The sequence below is a fragment of the Fistularia commersonii genome, unplaced genomic scaffold (assembly GCF_037954325.1).
Source record: "Fistularia commersonii isolate RoL2024-O1a breed Wild unplaced genomic scaffold, RoL_Fcom_v1.0 HiC_scaffold_42, whole genome shotgun sequence".
In the NCBI taxonomy this organism is placed as follows: Eukaryota; Metazoa; Chordata; class Actinopteri; order Syngnathiformes; family Fistulariidae; genus Fistularia; species Fistularia commersonii.
The window spans coordinates 786,841-792,500 of record NW_028234000.1 but is presented as its reverse complement, the minus strand read 5'-3'; positions in this window follow the sequence as shown (position 1 = coordinate 792,500).

The following is a 5,660-nucleotide window of genomic DNA, read 5'->3' as shown; positions in this document are numbered from 1 at the left end:
TTCCACACGGATTTTAGGCCGCTTTTTACAATTGAACACCCAAATTGCTCCATTTACTCTCACTGCGGCGGGCCTCTGGTACTCCATGGAGTACCAGGACTAGTTCGGCCCGGCGTTCACCCCCCCGAGGAGTACCAGGGCCCAGAGCGGAATACATGGATGTTATCGCCCTGTTACCGAATTATATCGATACCGATGTGCTTTTCACCTCATTGCTGAGTGGATTTATAAACAGGAACACCGAAACAGCTCCTTTCAGCTTCACGGCAGAAACGCCCCTGGTAATCCATGGAGTACCAGGGGAAAGCCTGTAAAATAAGCCCATACACACTTCTAACATGGCCTTTATCACCCTGTTACTGCATTACGATGACACCCATTTGCTTTTGATCTCATTGTCTGCCAACGTACGGAAAAAGCGGGGGGGCATTAAGGGGGGAGAGAGAGAGACATGGAGATTTTCTCAGCCTCTCATTCTTTTTTTTTTTTTTTTTTTAATTGAGCATAAATAGTACACGCAAATGTACAAATAAACATGGCAAGGTAGAACTGAATGTCAATGAAACAACCAGGCATGAAGAAGAAAAGGACATAAGGACATTCGTTCTGTATGTAATCAGAAGTTAATAGTGTTAACGGTTTGTGAGAAATTTACATTGCTAGACAAAAAAAGAAATTAAAAGGAAATAATTAAATAAATAGATAGACCAATGAAATTAAAACCGAAAAAAAAAAATGCAAGGGGAATACAACATGTAATTAAGTTGGCGATTCACAAGGAATCTCAGACATCAAACTGTATATTTTTTGTTGTTTATATATAAACATATATAAACAAACATATATTGTTTGTTGTTTATTTTTGGGATATATTGAGGAATATTTAATGGAAAGGAGTCACAATCGCTTTTTGACAATGTCGAAGTGTATAGGTGGCTATAGAATTTAAAGTTTTCATTGGAAATGATAGCCTCATCTGTAATTTCCTTGTTGTTAAGACGGGCTTCCGCTTTGCTCCTCTCCTCCGCTCCTCCGCTCTTCCGCTCCGGGCCCTGGAACTCCCGATCCGCGGGACTTCGGTGAATTCCGGGCCAGTTTTTTGCTCTTCTGCTCTCCTCCCCTCCTCCGCTTCTTCGCTCCCCCGCTTTGGACCCTGGAACTCTTGAACAGGGCCGGGCTTCTGCCCTCCGCCTCTCCTCTGCTCATCCGCTCCAGGCCCTGGCACTCCCTGTGATCCAGTCATTCGCATGTGCGTGCCCGGAGGTCCGGGAGCTCCACTCAAACGTCCGGGGGGGATAAGGGTAAGGGGTCCTGCCCCCCCCCCCCTCGCCGCCTCTGAGAAGAGAAACATCTCCTCCACTCCTCCGCTCATCCGCTGCGGAACCAGGTACTACCGATCCGCCGGACTCAGGCGAATTGCAGAAAGGGGTTTTGCTGTCCTCCGCTCCTCCGCTCCTCCGCTCCTCCGCTCCTCCGCTCCTCCGTTTCGGGCCCTGGAACTCCCGAGCCGCTGGACACAAGCGAATCACGGTCCGGGCTTCTGCTCTCCTCCGCTCCTCACCTCATCCGCTCCAGGCCCTGGTACTCCGTGTCCGCGGGAACCCCCCCCAACCCACAAAAACAAACTCTCACACACACACAAACACACGCACACACACACACACACACACACACACACACAAACACACAAACACACACAGACACACCTGAACTCATCATCGCTGTGCTGATAGCATTGGCCGAAACGTATCCACAACCAAACCAACATTAGCTCATCCAGTCATTCACATATGTGTGTGCCCAGAGGTCCGGGAGCTCCAGTCATAAGTCCGGGTGATCTCTGTCCGGAGTAGGCTCACCTTAGCCGGTCTAAGGGGTCCTGCTGCCCCCCAGCTTCCCCGCCTTTGAGAAGAGACACATAACTCCGCTCTTCCGCTTCTCCGCTATGGGCCCTGGTACTCCCGATCCTCCGAACTCAGGTGAATTGCGTGACGTGCTTCTGCTCTCCTATAAGCCCCTACACACTTCGAACACGGCTGTTATCACCCTGTTACTGCATTTCAATGACACCCATTTGCTTTCGATCTCAGTGTCTGCCTCCGTACGGAAAAAGCGGGATGGGTGGGGGGGCATAAGCGCATTCGTGCTGTAAGTAATCAGAAGTTAATAGTGTTAACGGTTTGCGAGAAATTTTTAATGCTAGACAAAAAAAGAAAATTAGAAGGATATAATTAAATAAATAGATAGAAAAATAAAATTAAAAACGAAAAAAAAAAATTGTGAGGGGAATATAACATGTAATTAAGTTGGCGGTTCACAAGGAATCTCAGACATCAAACTGTTTTTAATTGAACATAAATAGTACACCCAAATATACAAATGTACAAATAAACATAGCAAGGTAGAACTGAATGTCAATGAAACAACCAGGGATGAGGAAGCAACGGACATCAGGACATTTGTTCTGTATGTAATGAGAAGTTAATAGTGTTACAGGTTTGTGAGAAATTTACAGTGCGAGACAAAAAAAGAAATTAAAAGGAAGTAATTAAATCAATAGATAGACAAATAAGAAATTAAAACGAAAAAAAAAAAAAAAAATTGCAAGGGGAATGTAACATGTAATCAAGTTGTTTTTTTTTGTTTTGTTTTTTTTTTTTACCAAAAAAAAAAGGAACCTCGGACATGGGTAACTATATTTTTTTGTTTTCGGATTTTTCCATAAGTTTTAAGGATTTTTTTTTTTTTTTTTTATATTTCAAAATCGTTTATGAAGACATTAAAATTTGGGGAGCATTTTTGCATTCTGTTCTTGTGAATGAAGAACTTGGCCAGGCCTAAAAGAACATTGACACAGAGTTCATCTGTTATGTTGCTTATAAGTAAACAGAATGTTATATCATCTTTTGAGAAGGAAACTGGTGACGATGGAATGAGAAGGAGAAAAAATATATGGTCAGTGGTTTCAATGTTGTCTTCACAAAATGTACAAATATTATCTTCAAAATTAAAGCGTACCCTCGATAATTCCTTAGATGGGTAGATGTCAGTCATAATTTTGAAGTGGGTCTCTTTTGCCTTGGGGGTATGGGTAGAGTCAGATACATAGTTCGCAGCGTGGCAATCGATTCCTCATCAAATTTATTTAAAATATCCTTTTTTTTTTTTTTGACGTCCAGGGAATAAGTTTCCTGTGAAACATTTCCTAATAAAGGAGTTGCCGCGCTTTCTGTCCACAATTGAGATTCCCTGGAGTGATAGTCGGGGTAACTGTGGTTGTACGGTTCGGTGCGTCATTATATTTTTGGTCAGGAATACAAATTGTCGAGGCAGTGCGTTTCGTAACTTTAGCAACTCTAATATGGGAGGCTTGAATCTGTGTGTAGTACAGAACTGCTCATTGTCCAGAGGACTGCCAGTGTCATCCATCAAGTCAATTATCGACCATATACCTTTCTCAAAGCATTCCTTGTAAAACAGAGGTTTGTTGCCATGCAGTACATATCGATTGTTCCAAACTATTATACTGTGTGGTGAGAAATTGTGTACGTATATCATTTTCCAGTATAATAATATTTGTTTATGGAACTCTGAACATTTGACAGGAATCTTGTTGATATCCAAGTCAGAGATAAGCAGAAGACTCAGGCCGCCGACTTTGTTGAATAAGTAGTTTGGAGTACAATACCAGAAAGAACGATGAGGTTTGATCCAGGATTTCAACCAGTTCACCTTCAATGTCCCATTCAAGCAGTCCGACTCTATCACTTTCAGCCCTCCTTCACTTGTTTCTTTCACCATATGTGATTTTTCTTAGATGGTGTGGTCTGTTCCTCCAGATAAAGTTGAAATTGATTTGGTTAACAGATTTTACGAGTTGATTTGGAGCAGCATTGGAATACGCTGGGTATATACATCTGGATAAACACATCCATTTTAGTCAAATATATCCGGCCTAATATTGATAAATCTCTCTGGAGCCATATATTAGAATTAAGCTTTACTTTGATTCAGTTTAGATTCAATGTTCCTGGATTGATTTAACGTTTGGTCCTTGGATAGGAAAATGCTCAAGTATTTTATTTCTGATTTCATAGAAACATCGCTGATTTCCTTTAGTGGCGAGTCATGCAGCGCAAGAAGTTTGCATTTCTTTAAGTTTAATGACAATCCTGAAGCCTTGGAGAATGTTTTGGTTTTTTTCAGCACTTATTGGGACTTGATGTTCATTTTTCAAAACTAAGGTTGTGTCATCTGCCAGCAGGCTAATAACAATTTCTGTCCCCAACATTACTTCTGTCCCACACGTATACACACACACACACACACACACACACACACACACACACCTTAATTCCACTCTTTTATATACGCATGTCTGGAGTTCCGGGAGCTCGTTCTCAACGTTCTGGGGATAATCATAGCTGTGCTGATAGCATTGGCCGAAACGTATCCACAACCAAACCAACATTAGCTCATCCACTCATTCATATATGTGTGTGCCCAGAGGTCCGGGAGCTCCAGTCATAACTCCGGGTGATATCTGTCCGGAGTAGGCTCACATTAGCCGGTCTAAGGGGTCCTGCTGCCCCCCAGCTTCCCCGCCTTTGAGAAGAGACACATAACTCCGCTCTTCCGCTTCTCCGCTATGGGCCCTGGTACTCCCGATCCTCCGAACTCAGGTGAATTGCGTGACGTGCTTCTGTCTACTATAAGCCCCTACACACTTCGAACACGGCTGTTATCACCCTGTTACTGCATTTCAATGACACCCATTTGCTTTCGATCTCAGTGTCTGCCTCCGTACGGAAAAAGCGGGATGGGTGGGGGGGCATAAGCGCATTCGTGCTGTAAGTAATCAGAAGTTAATAGTGTTAACGGTTTGCGAGAAATTTTTAATGCTAGACAAAAAAAGAAAATTAAAAGGATATAATTAAATAAATAGATAGAAAAATAAAATTAAAAACGAAAAAAAAAAATTGTGAGGGGAATATAACATGTAATTAAGTTGGCGGTTCACAAGGAATCTCAGACATCAAACTGTTTTTAATTGAACATAAATAGTACACCCAAATATACAAATGTACAAATAAACATAGCAAGGTAGAACTGAATGTCAATGAAACAACCAGGGATGAGGAAGCAACGGACATCAGGACATTTGTTCTGTATGTAATGAGAAGTTAATAGTGTTACAGGTTTGTGAGAAATTTACAGTGCGAGACAAAAAAAGAAATTAAAAGGAAGTAATTAAATCAATAGATAGACAAATAAGAAATTAAAACGAAAAAAAAAAAAAAAAATTGCAAGGGGAATGTAACATGTAATCAAGTTGTTTTTTTTTTTTTTGTTTTTTTTTTTACCAAAAAAAAAAGGAACCTCGGACATGGGTAACTATATTTTTTTGTTTTCGGATTTTTCCATAAGTTTTAAGGATTTTTTTTTTTTTTTTTATATTTCAAAATCGTTTATGAAGACATTAAAATTTGGGGAGCATTTTTGCATTCTGTTCTTGTGAATGAAGAACTTGGCCAGGCCTAAAAGAACATTGACACAGAGTTCATCTGTTATGTTGCTTATAAGTAAACAGAATGTTATATCATCTTTTGAGAAGGAAACTGGTGACGATGGAATGAGAAGGAGAAAAAATATATGGTCAG